Consider the following 17,644-nt stretch of genomic DNA (forward strand, 5'->3'; position numbering starts at 1 on the left):
AGTCTGGAGGGAGAAGGAGAAAGAGGAATAGAAGCGGGGTCGGGGTCTGCAGAGAGGAAAGGCAGAGGGGGAATGGTGGGGTCGGGCTGGGTGCCCGGGAAGAGAAGAGGGGAGGAAGGAGGGGTGGGGGGGTCGGGATGAGTAGGATGGGGAGAAGATGGATAAGGAGGAGGAAGAAGGGCTAGAGCCGAGGGTTGGGGTGTGCAGGAAGAAAACAGAAGGGAGCAGTGAAGGGAAGGAAGGAGAGATTCAGGAGGGGAGGGGGGGTAAGGGGTAGGAGGGGGAGCAAGAAGAGGTAGAGTGGGGGAGCCGGGTGTTTAGGGGGACAAGGAGAGGACGGAAGGGGAGTTCAGGAGCGGAGAGGGAGCAGGGTAAGGGGTAGGAGGAAGAAGAAGGAGGGATAGAGGGGGAGACCTCACCTGGGCCCCGCCGGGGAGCCCGGAGCGGCCGCTGCCGACCCCACCGAGCGCCGGGGAGCAAATGGCGGCGGGCGCCACTTCCGGGGCTTAAATGCCCTCGGCCCCGCCCCGCGCAGCCGCCCTGGGGCCCCGCGCACCTGCCCGGCCCCGCCGCGCGCACCTGAGCCGGGCCCGCCCCGCCCCGTCCCGAGCACCTGAGCCGGGCCCGCCCCGCCCCGGTACCGCCCTTGTCCCGCTCCGGTACCGCCCTTGTCCTGCCCCGGTACCGCCCTTGTCCCGCTCCGCTACCGCCCTTGTCCCGCCCCGGTACCGCCCTTGTTCCGCTCCGGTATCGCCCATGTCCCGCTCCGGTACCGCCCTTGTTCCACTCTTGTCCCATCCCACCCCTTCCATGTCCCTCTCTTGTCCCGCTTCTGTCTCGCCCTTGTCCCATCCCGAGCACCTGAGCCGTGCCTGCCCCTGTCCCATCCCGCCCCTTCCCTGTCCCTCTCCTGTCCCTTCCCTGTTCCGCTGTCCCGGATCCTTGCTCTGCGCTGTCGGGCCCCGTCCCGAGGGGGGCGCTCTCGGCCGGGCCGGGTCGGGGATGCGCGCCCGGGTCCTGCCGGTACCGGCTGCGGTCCCGGGCGGTGCCGCCTCTCCCCGTGGGCGGATGCGGGTCCGGGACCGGAGGACCGGGACGAGATTGGGGTTGGGATCGGCACCGGGGCCACCCCGTGCAGGACGAGCCGCTCCGGGCCGGGCGCTGGAGCCGCGTCCAGCGCTGCCGCTCCCGCTCCGGCCGCGGGTCCCGGGGCTTTGCCGGTGCCGGGGCAGCCCCCGGGGTCCCGCGCTGAGCCCGACGCGCGGTTCTGGGCTCTGCCCGTGGCCCCAAATGCGGGTTCGGGCTCTGCTCCGAGCCCTGACACCGTCCCGGGCCGAGCCCCCAAACACAGACGGCACCGGGGCTCCGCCGCCAGCCCCAAAGGCAGTTCCGAGTCGCTGGTTCCGAGCGGGCCCGGGACTGGGCTGTGCCAAAGGCAGCCCCTAGAGCCGAGCGGCTGCGACTGACGCTGGGCCAAATGAGCCCGGTTTGAACACCAAAGCCGGGATCTGGGCTTTACTTCAAGCCCTCCCAACGCTGCACTCTGCCTCTCTTTGTGAAGCCAAAAACTGGTCACGGGAGTCTGGTTCTGAGTTCTCAAAACAGAGCCGAGGGTCTCAGAGCCCAAAGCTGCAGGACTCGGTGTCAGTTCCGAGCCCCCAAGCGCAGCGCTGGCTCTCTCTGTGAGCCCAGAGGTGGCTGAACCCCAGCCGGCAGCTCCACGCCAGCAGCAGGATCGGGAGGGGCATCAGAGCCATTTTCCTGGCTCCTAAGGTATTGCATACGAAGTACGAGGATCTCAAGACCAAACAAAACTTGCTTTTACATTGGTTTCAGTCGGGACTTCTCATTTATACTAATTTAAACTTGGTTATAACATCAGAAGTGGCTTAGGAATGGCTTCTCTCTGTGCTGCACTCTGGGGCTGTCCATGGCACAGGGAAACCCATACTGCTGCTTCCCGGGGAATCTGGGCTTGGCGCGTTCCATAAAACACCATCATCAAACCCAAGAATGCCACACAACCTTTATTCGATAAAACATGGTGACAGAGAGCCCCAAGCCCCTGGCCTAGGAACAAACACATCCCATAGAGCTGTCAATTTCCCGGCATCAGGAACAGCCAGAAGTAGGTCCTTTACCACCAGCCACAGTGGCCCCAGCTGTGGAGCTCTCCTTTCCTCTGCAGACACCTGCAGCATCTGGACCAGATCTTCACCACTGTCAATTGAAACTCCATCCTGGGGGGAAAAGAGGGGAAAAGGGCCTCTGCCAAGGCTGCAGGAAAGCAGAGCCTCCCCCCCAGGGATCTGATCTACCCTGGTCTGCAGGGAGTGCACAGGGAGCTGGGCACATCTGGGGCACAGGGCTCAGTTCAGTGCTTGGATTTCCATCTCGCCAGATCCACTCATCAATACTCTCCCCAGGCACACTGTTGAACTCCTCAAAGCCAATTAGGTGCCTAAATAATTAGCAATTCTAACAAACCTGACACATAATCCCCTGGAAGGGGCAGCCCCCAGTCTGGGACCCACTACAGTTCTTTTTTGGCTGTTTTCCAAGGAATATGCCCATTTTGAGGTTATGAAAATCAGAGACAACTAAGGAAAACAGGGAAGGTTTAAGGAATTTCTTCAGCTGCACTACCAGCAATGGAAAAAAACTACAGCTCCTTGTGTTTAGAGACTGCCCAGATCAGCAGGAGAAACTTGTTTCCTGTTCTGTACAGGGATGATTTTGTTGTAATCCCTTCGTGCTTGCTTTCAAGTGAATGTGTTGAACGGTGGTGCCAATATTTAATGGGGGTAAATAATAAATAATTTTCCCCTATTAAATGCTGACCTTATCTCAATCTGAAGTGCTGGTGCACACTCAAGGATGAAAAGATGCACACTCCAAGGATGAAAGGCAGACTCCTGAGGGAGATGGATGACCCTGGTGCTCCAGGCCTGGGTGCACAGCACCCATGGCACTTGCTGGAAAACATCCAGCTTTCCATTTGTCAAGCACTTTGTAAATGTTCTGCAGGTATCTATGGTTGTGTGTCCTCAAATGCACGCTTAATAACTGCTGTGTTTTTGGTTTTTTTAACTGTGTTCTACAGAGTTAACAACACACCTACCCACCTGTCCTCCTGCTTCTTATTTTCCTTTTAAATAATGGCAAGCATGTGATTTTTCCATCTCTGTATCACAGTGACATGAGGATCTGCTTTGGTGGTTAGAATTAATGTGTTAGGAATGACATTCCACCTCCATTCAATTACATGGGATCTGCTTCCTCAGCAGGGCCATTTGTGATCATTTGTCTAGGATTTTATGTATTGCTTTTCATTGCCCATCTCAGAAATTTTCATGCTTGCACTGAATAAAAAGTGACAAGAAGTGATGAAATGTGTTGTTAGAAACACTTTTGGAGATGCCTGATTCCAGCAATGTTACTTTGTGAGCTGCAGGCCATGCTGGGGGGCCATTTATGGGGAAGGAGGGGACAGTGCCCAAGATGTGTCATCTTTAGTTGTTGTTATCAGCAAAGGGCATGAGCCCTAGTGTTGCCCATAAACAGAGTAGTCAGTGAGACTCAGGGGAGCCCCTGGCGTGGCTCTGTGCCCTGTGCCTGACACGAGGCTGTAGCCAGGGGGGAACTGGTCCCTGCCCAAGTAACAAGCTTTTATCATTCCAGGATTAAGGAAGCCTGGTTAGTGCTCTCCCTTGCTCTTCAGCGACACCACACAAGGCAAAACCAAACCTCAGTCAAAGGTAAAAAATACTAAACAAGTGCAGAGTCACCTTTTCTGCTTCAGGACAGCATTTGCAATAAACTGAATCAATAAAGGTTTTCATAATTTTGGGAGCTGTTGGCTGTAGGGTGTGTGAGAGGTCTGATTTCTGTGTTAATTTACTTGTCTTCAGAGTTTAGAAAGACTGAAGGAATGACTTCTTCAAGATTACTGGGTCTGTCTCATTTCTGGCAGAGGCCACTAAGGTTGTGAGTTTTTACAAAAATCTTAATTTTATTTGTCTACGACAATGTAGTAGAAAACATCTTTCTCCTACAAGTTTGTCAGTTTTTTTAAGCAACTGAATCTGGTATTTCATCTTATTCTTCTTTGCCCCTTTAGCCTACAAATAGGAGGCTAAACAGAGAATTTGTTTCTTTAGGGTTCTTTGGGAACACTCTAACACATGAGTACAACCAGCAGAGATAAATCCAAAAGTAAGTCTGGGGCTCACCTAATTTTTCAAGGACAATGCACAAATGTCATTTGTTTGCTGCTCTTCTATCGTAAGCTTTATTATTTTTATGTCCCGTGCCAGCAAAATCGAGTATGTCCAGAAAATAAATGCAGTGCAGTGGCAGAAAAACTCCAAAGGTTGTGAAGTTAAACACAATGTGGAATACTGGTGGTTCATTATATAGAACTAACATTAACAGGAACAGCAGTTTACCTGACTGCTCTTTGTGCATCATCAGCTTTTCTGTAGGAGGCAAAAAGGGCTGGAAATGCAAGTGTCTCAAGTGTAAATCTGGGCATATTCCCTGGTAATCACCATTAAGGTCAGTTCTTTTATTTTTGCCAGGAGAGATGTGCAGTTGTTTGTTTTGTGTCTGAAGCAGCTCATCACAGTCACTAGGAAATGTCTCTTCTTATTTAAAGCCAAAATGTTCTCACTTGGCCACTGGAAGTTTTGACCCAGCATGGAAATGCAATTAAATCCAAGTGTAAGCAGTGTCCAACCCCCATCTAGGAAATGTATTTGCAAGCTTTAGGATTGCACAAGGAAAGGGAGACAGTATTTGCATCTCAGGTGGAAGAGATCCTCAGGTGGCTCTTTTATTGCTGCTGTCATCCCAGGAAAGAGAACTGATCTGAGTAGGTTTGATGCTGACAATACCTCTGAATATCCCACTGTATGTACATATTCAAATGTTCTCCCTTTAGGGCAGTCTGGCCCTTTACCAACCTCCAATGGCCATGAAAATAAACTGAAATGCAAATTATGCTAAAAAAAAGTACCAAAGGGTAAGAGTAAAACTCCTGTCTGCAGAATTCTTGATTTGTGCTTGCGGCCATCTGGTGTTGCTGTCCCTGGGGACAGTGACCTTCCTCTCCTCCCTCTGTCGGTGTTTCATTCCCTTACCTCTTTGGTTGCCACACTGGCATTTAAATGCTGCCTTCTGGCCTTTAACTCCTTTTTCCTTCTTTCCTCTTTATTTCTCTATATGGAAGTGTGTTGGAACAGAAATTTCCATCACAGCAGCGTATCTGCTAATAGAAACATAACACAGTGTCACTCACTGATCTCTCAGTGTGGGCAAGCACCTTCAGCTGCAAGGAGCTGTGGAGAACAAGTGTCTGATCCCTTAGGAAGCATGGAGTGATCAGTCCCTGTGACAGGAAAATACAGAGAAATGCTATGGTTAGCCCTAAGCAGGAAGATTCAGAGCCAGTGACCTAGAACCTGCCAAAATTATATCTATAATTTTAATGTAATTATGCTGTGATAGTGCAAAGTTGGGTTTAGAGAGTTCAGCCATTCCACTGAGGCTGGTGATGTTACTTAGGGGGTTTTGTGTCAGTCTCATGTGTCTGAGCAGGATCAAGAACTAAAAGGAAAAATTTACAGAAATATTTTGAGACAGATTGCTTCCAAAACAGGTACTACTTCTAGGGGGACAAAAGATTGAACGTTTTTCTGTTGAATTCCTCTCAGAAAGCACAGAGCTGCTAGTTCAGCTATGGAAGGGATGGATGTGACATACCACGGAAAGAGACAGAAAGGTAAAAAGTCTGTCTCCCCTCCTTCCCTGAAGACACTCTAAGGAAAAAATCTCAAACAACGAAATAAAAAGAACTGGTTCCTACCTCTGGAGTTTGGTTGTACATTTGGTCCAAGTGCTAAATGAGATGACTGGTAGTGCTGTGCAGTCCTCATTAGAGGACACCCCCCCTTACAAAGCTGCCACACATCACGTGGCACCAGCCACGACATCTGCAAAGGCAAGGTCCAGCACAGAGCTGATCTGGAAAAGGAATCACCTCTGAGCACAGGAGACAGGAGCTGCTTTGCCAGTCATGCCCTGTGTGTGCTTCTCCCTCTGTGGAGAAATTAATAGCCTCATATTGCAGAGTATTGTGCCTTGCTCATTTTTGATGAGTGACATTGCAGAAACTTGTTTAAATGGTATAATATGTTTATCAATATGTGGTATTGCATTTACATCCCTGGAATAAAAAAAACTGGCATATATATTATATTTTATAGGAGGGCAACTATATAATGAAGCCATAAAAATATGTTAAAATTACACTGTTTGCAAAAAAATGGAAGAACTGCCATTATTGTCAATAATACAGAACATGAGAATATGCACCTCATCTATCAACATCTAAAGGTCAGAGCATTTCCATCCTGGAAGTGCTTCCAAGATAGATCCTCTGAGAATTTATAGAAGCATGCTGAAGCAAAATACAAGCTAAACATATTTGGGGTGAAAGGACAAAAGAAGGAAGTAAGAAAATTATTCAAGCTGAGCTTTGTCCAGTACCAGTTCTAGATCTTGGCTTGATCTGGTGAAGCCCCTTTTCTGCTGCAATCCTCTTTCTGCATGGCTGACGTGGTGTTCTGTGGCTGGCTGGAAACTGCTCGTTCTGGGCTTTGATTAAAACACTGTGCAGTGTGCAAGGCAGCAGAGACTCATCCTGAGACTTCTGAGTTATTCCTGTTCTGCTGGAAGCTGACATTGCACTGACAACCAGCTCATACTTGCTTTATACTCACAGCTTTCCAGTTTCTCATCTTAGGGACACACCAGAGCAGTGCTTTTTTTTTTTGCCTAGTTTATGTTCTTTGTTGATTTGTGAAAACATTTCTCAGGATAGTTGATAACTTTTGGCTTTGTACTGCAGACAGTTTTTCTCCTGGTATCAGCTCCTTCAAAGCCTGAAAGATTCACTTCTTTTTCCCTCACTTACTAACTTAATGTAGGTTGTCTTCCTGCTACTCAATTAGATTGCATTTCTGCTATGTTGAATAGAAAGGAATAAAAAGGAAAGCAAGCAGAAAGAGCCCCCAAAACTACCACTGTTTCCCATTTTAGGCACTTCACCTTGCAAACAAAACAATTCCCTAACTGCCTTCATGGGAACAACTAAAATCTGAGGTTCATCTAAGCTCCACTGAATGAGAATTAGAAACAGAGAGTTTAATTTTAATGCAACTCTAGGATTGATACACAGGCTGAAATTACATTAATCTAACTGAAGTTCCCTGATACACGAGCCTTGATTTTTCACGTGACACAAAAAGTTGTCATTCATCTTAACTTCTTTATTTTGCCCTTTGGCCAATTAGGTACTGCGAGCTTCAATTTCAGAACTGCAGCTTTTTGCCTTAATTTAAGGTCACCAAAATTATGCTGCAGTCTCTGACTGTTTAGTGGAGGTTATTACATGAGATGAATGACACAAGTGCACAGGCAGAGTGAGATAAAGGCGAATCAAAGCATTTCATCTACAACTTTTCACCTTTTACAAATCATCCTGGAAAAATGCAAATCACCCTGCACTGTAGTTCACTTGTCTCTCAGTTTCTGCCCCATTAAACAGCGCTATGTCCCTTCAAGTCTCTTCCAGTTTCTCACACTTTTCACTCTTTCTTTCTTCCTCCTTTGCCTGTTAGAACACCACTCTTGTTGCTCCATCATTCTCCCTGACAGACTCCTGCCTGCAGCTTTGGCAGAACACTGCTTTTTGTTGTAGTTCCTGTGATGTTTTGGTGCCCAGAGTGTCAGCTTGTTTCTGAAAAGACAGATCTGCTTGAAAGTAAAGATCCCTGCTCGCCGAATTCCTCATGTAAATGACTCAAGCTCTGTTTGTGGAGGGACTGGGAGCCAGATCTTTCCTCTCCTTTTTTCCTTCACTATGCATGAAGAAGTATGGGTCCTTGACTCCCAGAGATGTGGAGAGAGGGACAGGTTTATATCAGAGCAAAGAAAAGTAGGGTGGTAGGAAAAGATTTTCCTGTCTGACCATGGCTGGACCCTGTACAGCACGCTTGCTATCAAAACATTTCTCTCTCTGATGAGTCTGAAAATATACAGCACAGAAAAGTGGCTGTGATTTACCTCTAAATGTGGCAAAACATTTTAAATAAAGGGCAAAATCCTGTCTGCTCTTTTTATTGCATTAGAAAAAAGCAGCATGAACAGATAAAATGCTCAGGCACCAGATGAGAGCAGACAGAACCAATAAAATCAGAAATAAAGAAGGTGTTTTATTGTGCTCTGGTGGATGGGTGAATTATGTCTCTGAAACCTCTCTCCCCACCTCCCTGTGTACAGGCTGGATGCTAAGTAGCCCTTTCTGTAATTGCTGCCTTGCACTTGCTGAGCAGTTTGAGACACAGCAATACGATAATAACCTCTGTAAAACTCCTCCAATGACCATCTGAAGTCCAAGACTGAGGTCTCTGAGAGTGCTTTAATGACTGCATAAAGAATTACAGCACATTAAGGCTGATCCCAGGACATGCAGCAGGCCACCCATAAAATCAGCCACATGCCGGCCTCTGCCGAGTGCAGAGAAATGAGTGACAGAGGAAAAGGTCACAAGGATTATGGACAGTAAGAGATTTTCTGCGTCTAACATCATCAGATCATTCAGACTCAGCACCTGTACAGCACATGGTAATACCCCACTGCGAGGCCCTGGAGTCCATCCAGGTACCTCGTGTTAAATGGATGCAACAAGGCACCAAGTCCTGCTCTAGAGTCACTCAGAAATGGGAGATCAGACACTTCCTTTAGAGTGGTGTTTTGGGGATAAAATGTGAATTGTTATCTCATTCCGAACCAATTCAGAAAGTTTTGAAGATCCCTTTGTCTGTCTTGAGATAGTAAAATACTGCAGGGAATATGCAGGAATGGCTTGAGGTGTTAAGACCTTATTGAAAAGGAAGAGCCATGGGAAACAGGAATGCTAATTGTTAAAAGGAGTGCTGGGACTCACTTCAGCATTGATTTGTCCTTCGTGAGATCAGTCCTCAAGTGGTGACACATCATCCTTGGGAAGATATCCTGCCCAAAGAGAGGGAAAAAGAAAAGGGATTTTTTGGGATTTATTCTAGTTTCAAGAAAAGCATGATCATATGAAAGGAGTAATACCAAGAGAGTAGGGAATGTTCTGGGGGGAAACAAGAAGAGATTGTGCATTCCAGACCAGACACTGTCAGAATGGACTTGGCCACCAAGTTCAGCTGCAATTGCAGCAGTTGAATTTGCTGGATAAAATCTACTGTGCAGAAAAAAGACTTCTGACAGAGTTTATAGTTTGGAAAGGAAAACCAGGGGAAAACCAAACCCCAAACCTTGCAATATAAACTGCACATATATTATACACTTATTTTGTAAACATATTTCAGATCAACATGGAAGAGCAACAATTTTGGAGTCTGAAATATCAAAAGAAATCCATTTGTACAGCCAGCCCACTACATGGTGAGATTGCAGAGCCTGAGGATGCCCCAGCTGCAAGTGCCCTGATGCTGCTGAATTTCAGTGTAAACTCAAACTCACCCCAACAGTCAGAAGTTGCCTTTTTGATTCCTCCTCACAGGAATGCATCCATTCATCACTTCCAGGTTGTGACAATGGATTTGCACTTGCTTCCTAATAGAGATTACATTAAAAAGATTAATTTGGGGTACTTTTAAAATATTTATATTATCACATAATAATTTACTATCCTTTGCATTTCGTTATCAAAAGACATGAAGAATTAGAATGGTCCAGCATACACTGACTGAATTTCCAAGTCCCACCTGAAGGTTATGGCTGTTGACATTTACCCCACTTGATCTGATCTAGCATGGAATTCTGGCTTCTCTGCAGCAGCAAACCCCTTTGCAGGTGTGTGCTTTACCCTGTCCTGCCACAGCACCTCAGGTGAGGTGAGTTGTTATAATGCTAAGTCGTGTTTGCTGCTGCACCTGAGAGCACAGCCCGGATCCCCAAGGCTCCAGTGAGCACAAGGGCAACTGGATTTTGCTCAGGCTTTTCTTCTGGAACAGCACTGTGCAAAAGGGGAGGGCTTGCCAGAGCTCTGCAATGTACTTCCATAAATTAGCAAAAAGAAAGGAGGGCCTTACAGCCAAAATTGCCCCCAAAGGCTCCTTATTATGGGGAACTAACACGAAGTAACTGTGTTGAAGCTTCATAAAATATGTTTATCCCCAACCCAGGGCTGAGTTTATTCATCATTTGGGCTCCTGCCATAAATCATTCCCATTCCAAGAGCCAAGCCAACAGATGGTGCATCAGTAACCCTTCAGTGACCTGCTGGCTGGGCAAGGATGCAGCAGCCCTGGCAGGAGCTGACCCACCTGACAGTGGCCAGGGCTCCACCGAACCACAAACACTGCCTCAAGCAGAGAAATTGCCCAACAACAGTGTAGGAGCTATGACACAAACCAGCTCTTAACTCAGGCACAGTGCTGGGAAAAACAGTCATCAATGCAATTATTTATTTATTACCCAGGAAGAATTTTTACAGACAGACACTAAGGTAACTAATATTTCATTGCTTTTTACATTTTCACAAAGAGTGAAGCAAATATAAATCTGGTTTAGCTGCCAGATTTAAAAAGAAGCTCGGAAATGCTGGGTTTTGTGCATGTGTTTGCTCACACACTGCAGACTATCAGCACTAAGTTCACTTCAGGGTTCTGCTCATCCATTCCCTACAAATATCCCAGCTTCTAAAAGTGTCATTGTAGCAGTCAGAACGTCTCAGTCGATCAGGAAATCCAAATTGAGAAATAAATATCCATACTCACCGTTGCAGAGGCTTGGGGTATTTTCTAATTGTCTGAGGAACTTAGGAACTCTTGCTAAATCTGCCATTCCTGGTAGGTATTTCAGAAATGAGGAATCACTTTTCACAAGTTATTGACAGATGCAAGGCTTTCCTTTGGCAGGTCTCTGAAATAAAGCAGAAGTCAGTTTTGGTGGAAAGCAGTTACTGTGATTTATAAAGCAATATTTAATATTAAAGCAGAACATGAAACTCCTTGTGTTTGTTGAGCTGTCAGATAGAAAAACACTCACTGAGCTCTACTGAAACAGAAGATTTTGACCATTTTTGTAACACCTTTGATTCATATAGAAGAGAACAGATCTTGAAACTAAAACTCAGATGTTCTAAATTTAATATTCAGAAATATTTTTACATAAAAACATGTAAGAATCAAAGATTCCTTAGTAACTACTGAAAGGATTTGGCATTCTTCATTAATTCTCCAATTTGTCAAAAAGAATCTCAAAACAGTCATGACCACTATCAAGAAACAATGTTTTTGTGGTGTCTGTAGATAGCTCTTTAGTGCACAAGAGTACTTGAGACAGTTTCCAGAAGTCTTGGAACATGGCAGTATTTTTTCCTCAAATATTAAAATAAACACATGCTGAAGTATTAAGCTATATATATAATGTGTGTGTATATATATATGTTTGTATATATGCTGCTGTGCTAGATTGAACAGGCATTGAGCAGCCAGACACAGCACATTTTGTTACTTCACACCTCCACTTAAAGCAGGAAATCTCATTTGACCTCACTCCTGTCTAATGCAGTTATATCCTAATGGTGTCATAATGTGAAGCAGAACTTGGACTAGTAGGAGAAGAAAACAAAGGAAAACATTCTTTGAAATACTCCTATAAGGTAAGGGCAGCAGTTCAGCTACTTGGTAATTATCTTGCTGTAGGAGACATTATGAGTGAGGCATTTATTTGGGCTGTGTCTTACTTTGAACTCCATGAATGATCTATAATTTAGAATAAAATTTTCCAATCTGGGAAGGTAAATCCAGTGACCTGTGCTGGTAAGAGTATGGCTTAACATCACCATCCAATTCCATGCCACAAACCAGGATGAAACATCACACCAGTCCCAAAACTGAAAATCTTCAGTGGCAGCAAAAGGTGCTCTGTGCTATAAAAAAATTCCCTTGTCAAATTGCTCCTGCTGAAAGGATGCCAGGAAAATTCAATACAGAGTAAACAGAACATGAACAGGAAGTCCCTCACTGCAGGTTTGATTTACCTGGATGGGTTCCAGGGAAAAGTAATAGCACACAACACGGTGGATGGGTACATCAGCCTACTGCACTTAACACATTTTTGCATGGAGTAATTAAAAACTAACCCCTTGTAAATTATGTAGCAGGAGTTTTGTACTGAAGGAATTAAAGCACAATTTCACATACTTTTATAATCCTTGCTTTCCCACTAGCTGCAATCTAACAACACTAAGTCAAATGAAGATGAGGAGAATTTGAGTCCTGATTCTGTTTCGAAGGTGAGCATTCTGTGTACAAAGTTGTTAAGAACTGGATTACTACTACTTGGTAGTAAACTGATGTTGCCAGGGCAAACTGAAAATACATACCAAAAATCACTTTGTCATGTGTATTTTAGCACCTGTCACCCGGGGATGCTAAACCTTGGTGCTTGTTGTGATCACTCATAGAAACTATGTCCTCCCCTCCTCCCCTCTCTTTTACATTGGTGTAACTGCATTGACTTGGTTATTTCAGAGGAGTGACAGAAGAACCGTTGCTCAGGAGTAAAATTCCAATTTTAAGTGTAGGCTTGTGTACAGCCACTTATCCATATGAATTACGTGAAAGCCGTGGATACTCTGGGTGTAAATCCAGGTGGAACCCTGCCACTGATCTATGAATGTGCTGCACTCCTAAGAGGAGAAAAAACAAACCTAAAGACCTGACAGCCTTATAAAAGCATTCCCATTGTGGCATAATCTTTTAGAAAAAAATAAATCATAGCCCATCTTTTTGCAAATTGACCTGTAAGTTCCTGGCAGCAAATCAATAGGATACAAATGAAAAATAATAATGCAATAACAACGCTGTGTATTATCCTAGGCACCAGATGAAAGCCTGTGGAACGATCAATATGATAAAGATTCAGCACTGCTACTCTCGTACAAAGGAATGGCAAAATAACAGACTGATTTCAGAAGGTAGCTGTAAAACACACCAAACCCATCTGCCACAAGATGGAAAGAAAAACCCAAATATAAAACACTTCCTTGTTTGTTTGTCTGTTTCTTCTCCCCCAGACTTCCATTAATTTGAACTGGAATTCAAGGGAGCAATTTTTCTGTTGTTGTTTGGAGAAAAAGCAAGGAAAGGAGAGAATCTCCATTTATCCTTAGCCCAACAAGCTCAAAGACAAAAATTCACCTGCATACCACAGGAACATGAAAAGGGATGGTTTCCCACAGGTACCTATGTGCCCTTGGTTTATATTTTATTTTAAAATCAGTTTTAATTGTCAATGGGCACACAGCACATGAGGGACAGGCATGCCTGGGAGGATGGCCCATGTGTCTCAGAGGGAATAATTTTTAATACCAGCTTCGGGGCTGGCTTGTGCACAAGCCAAGAGAGTCAACCCCAAGGCCAAGAACTACAAGGTAACTGATTAAGCAATTAATACCTAATGGTATTTATTTCTCCCTGTAAGTTTGCACAAGCAGCAAAGCAGAGACTTCCCAAAGTCAGACAGTTCAAGGAGAGGGGATGAAGGCAGAATTGAGGGAGCAGTGGCAAACCCACGTGAGGACACCAGCTTTGCAAACAGCCCTGCCCATCCAGCTTGTGTTCCTGCCAGTACGAGCTGAGCAGCTGCCTCATGCATTAGTCTCAGCATCTACCCACAGCCACCTCCCTGGGCAAGATTTTTATAAATGACAGCATGAAAAGATTATGGCAACTTGTGCATTCCCAGGACTATGTAAAATAACTTCCACAATCAATGCAACATGGCACATGGCAGTTACCCTTCGATCTCACTTAGATTTTCATTTTGGATTACCAAGCACAGGGTGAAAATAAAATGCCTTTCCTGAAAGGCAGCCAAAAGCCATGGTTTTCAAATTCCAGTTTATGTTCAGAGCTTTATCACAATTTCATATGAATAACAATGTCATACGAATAAGTTCTTAGCATAGAAATTTCCACAATTGCTTCAAGGTGTATTTAAAGTCATTTATCTCCATATGGGTGCACTGCTCTAAGAATTTTAAGACTTACTTCAATATTAACCCACAGTTTGTAGTTACACGGACAGAACAGAAATCCTCATGTAGCTTCAGCCTCAAGACAGGCCACCACCTATGGGGTGACAGGTGACAGTGCCCTCTCGATCCCATTAAAACCAGGAGCACTGAAGTTACTGTGGCCTTCCAAGTAAAGGGTGACAGTCTCACTAGATGTGATGACTCCCAGTTCCTGTGGCACATCAGCCAAGGGGGATGTTGGAAGGTATTGCTGGAAGGCTCTCTCTGTCAGGCTATGGTCCCATCTTAATTCTGGGGATTTTTAAGCAAACTGTGTTTTCAGGGAGTTGTTTTTTACCCTTTAGAGTGTAGGTCTCTCTCTGTCTTTTAAATAGCATTTGTTGCAAATCAGAACTACCTCAAAACTGAAAAATCTCACTTTGGGGATTATCTAAAAAAAACAATCAAAATTCTAAATAGAAATAAAAATAAGTTTTTCAGACAGCTGCAGTTCCCACCTGTCTGCAGCATTTAGGGAAAGAAACACAGAGGCGTTTTTCCCAGATGTGCCAAACTGCTTTCTGCATTATTCAGTCCTTCTGTTCTCCCTTAGCAGGCTGTCATTGTCAAACCTGAAGGGATAAGTCTAAGGAGATGTTCCTTCTTAGCCCACAGAGCAGTCACTTTTCCACGCAGGCCAGAAAAGAGAGCCCATGGCACTGTCAGGAATAGCCTGTGACACCGCAGAGGAGCAGCAGCAGCCTGTTCCCATAGCCTGCAGGCTAATACAGCAATGCATCCACACAGGTGCCAGCAGGAACCTCTGCTGAGGCTGTGCCAGCCCCTGCTGTACCCACAGGGACATCTGCCCCCGGCGCCTCTGGAAGAAGGGTTGGTCTGGAGGGGTGACCAAATGTGCTTTCATGTGTTTTGGGCAGAAATCCATGGCTGCAGCTCTGCCTGTGGAAGGAAAGGAATCAATGCCTGAGCCAAGCAAAGAGGAAGGCACGTGCAGCAGCGAGTGATGCAAATGCGGGAAGGGAACGGGATTGGTGTCCCTTCACCTTTCTCCCGGTGCCAGCCCCTCCTGGCAGAGACACACGTGCACCATTGCTGGTTCTCACCTGTCAACCTGAAACAGTCACAGAACAAAGACAGGCTGCAGGCTACATAAGGAAAAGTCTTCCAGTGGAAGTTTTAAAAAGCCAGGAAAAGATATCCTACAAATACTCTTTTCTGCAATCAGGACTGCTTATTACCTTGAATACTACATCAGAGCTATATATATTTTCAAAGACCAGAAACCAACTCTCTTCCTCTGCCATAAAGCTAAATAGAATTCTGCTTTCTGTTTCCAAGCAGGCTGCTAAACCACACACAATTTTTTACTGTTTTTTAGGTGCTGTCCTTTTTTTTGTATGACTCATGGACCCTAAGAGCAGCCTAAGCTCAATGAAACAGGCAGTCAAACACTACACAACCCTCACTAAGAAGCAGCACAATTAATTTTGAAATCTCCTATAGGATTTGTAATTATCAGAACCTGATTTCTACAGCTGAGGTATGCCAGACCTCAAGTGTCCCATTTCAGGAGACATAATGCTCCAAGTCAAGCGGAACAGTTTCTTAATCTTGATTTTTGTGCTCAGGTGTTTATATTAAAAGCCTACTTAGTCATAATGGGAAGCAAAACAGGGATAATTCAAATCAAGCATCTAAACCCAAGGAAAGTCAAAGGGGAGGAAAAAAAAACCACATCAAAGCCAACTGGGAGTGAAATGTTTGGAATCAGTCCTTAGCCTTCCTGATTCTAGGGGACACACAAAAATACAAGGATAGAAATATACCATATGTAAACAAATGGCTGCCTGCTCTAGTTAAACAGTATGGAAGGAAACATTTTCTTGCTTCACCATGTGCCTTCCTTTCCACTGATAAAGTCTGGAGATCGGGAAAGACCACATGGTCCAAACTGCTTTAAAAGCAGAACCTGCACTACTGTCCTAAAAATAAATACAGCTTTTATCTTGCAAGAATTCATTCAATCTTTTGTGTAAGAAAAATGGGAATATGTTAGTTGGATCTTCAGACCTCTGCACTTAGAAATTTATACCTTGAACACAGAACTGACAATTAACCTTTGAAATATTTTCCCAAGGCAGGAGGGGACCATCCTGTGCTGCAGCAATCAGTCACTGAGTGATGCCCGAATTAGGTGTCTCACCAGAGAAGAGGGGATGGATCTTCTGTGGAGAGCTGAGAACCCCAAGGTGAGCCACAAAGCACTCAGGTCCATGTGGAGTATCACTGGTCAGCCTCACCATTCTGAGAGGGCTGAAAAAAAAAAAAGTTCATGTTTATATTAAGGAAATGGAAACGGGAAGGGCAAGGGAAGATATTTTCTGAAAACGTTTTATATTTTGTCCTCAAACACAGGTGAAACAAAAGTGCTGTGTAAAAAAGCAGTCTGAAAAAAGAGCCAAGGGCTGTGCCTCCCTTCATTTAATTTATTTCCAGAGTTATTCAGAATGCAGACACTTAATCCCTAATGTAAACCTGCAGGCAACATTATTTATCTTTAGGAAGACCTGAAGGCTAATGTAATTCAAACTGCGATTTTTGTCTTTCCATTGCGTGTGGTGGGAAGAAAAGATGGATTAAATTGCTTTCTGCAGATATCAATTCAGAGTTTAAGGAGGTGGAAGAGCTGTGATTCCTTGGAATGACTCAAGTACACATTTGCTGTCTTTAATGAAAGGAACCTTAGAGTTTACACTGGAGAATGACAGAAATATGATGACATCGTTTTGGCTCTGTGGTATTTGGACTTGTTTATTTGAAGCCACAGCTGAAAGAACCAGGTGTATGTGTGCAATAGTAGGGGACTTTCCTGCCCAAGGGTAATTTTGTGCCACAAATAAATGTTCATGGTCATAATGAAAATGACTCTGCATTCCTTCATAGTTATCACATTAGATAGTTTTCATCCTTCTTAATAAAAAAACTATTAATAAGAATGAAACTGGCCTCTAAAGCATTTCATCACTGCTTTCAGGAAAATGGATCAAGGAGTGGCTCTCATTATTTTTCCAAACTGAGAAAAATACATTTTAATGAGGCTGTTTTAAGCTTTACTTTCCTTCTTCTGTCTTGCTTCTGCCATTCCATCTCATCCATTTCTGTGCGGAGGTCACAGCTGACTTAGCAATATTAAAATATATTATGCATATAGGCTTGAAACATATGTGATCTTCCCTTAGAACAAGTATAAATTTTAAACTTGTCAGAATTCATGATCTGAGTACCTGGAACAGCTTTTTCAATAATCTTTCCACAGGAAAATGAAATTAAAAACACCCATCGGGAACAATTCCAGCTCCAACCAATTTGCTTCTCATCACAAAGCTTGACACTGTTTGACTGGTGCCAGCACCTTGTGCTCCCCAGGGTAAACACCAAATCCACTGGCACCTCCCAGAGCTCCATCACATCCTAGAGAAACACAGGCTGGCCCCCAGCCAAAAGGGATGGGATTGCACCCTGACCCTGAGCACGAGGAGA

The 17,644-nt window shown here is 44.8% G+C and overlaps 1 long non-coding RNA gene across 9 annotated transcripts in view; it reads right to left on the bottom strand.

Annotated features, from left to right (window-relative positions):
* Positions 1–2,012: 2,012 nt before the first annotated feature.
* Positions 2,013–17,644, bottom strand: part of LOC148224095 (uncharacterized) — a 58,884-nt gene continuing 43,252 nt past the window's right edge. For 4 of the 9 annotated variants that reach the window (XR_015803465.1, XR_015803464.1, XR_015803459.1 and 1 more), the window contains 6 exons: positions 16,308–16,417; positions 10,836–10,980; positions 9,577–9,669; positions 9,011–9,078; positions 5,142–5,269; positions 2,013–2,240 (listed from right to left, as the gene is read on the bottom strand). This is a non-coding gene — a long non-coding RNA (uncharacterized LOC148224095). Of the gene's footprint in view, positions 2,241–5,141; positions 5,270–9,010; positions 9,079–9,576; positions 9,670–10,835; positions 10,981–16,196; positions 16,418–17,644 lie in introns of all 9 variants that reach the window. The other 5 variants (XR_015803467.1, XR_015803466.1, XR_015803461.1 and 2 more) reach the window with 4 other exon arrangements.

This window comes from Sturnus vulgaris, chromosome 4 (assembly GCF_052056855.1).
Source record: "Sturnus vulgaris isolate bStuVul1 chromosome 4, bStuVul1.hap1, whole genome shotgun sequence".
Lineage (NCBI taxonomy): Eukaryota > Metazoa > Chordata > Aves > Passeriformes > Sturnidae > Sturnus > Sturnus vulgaris.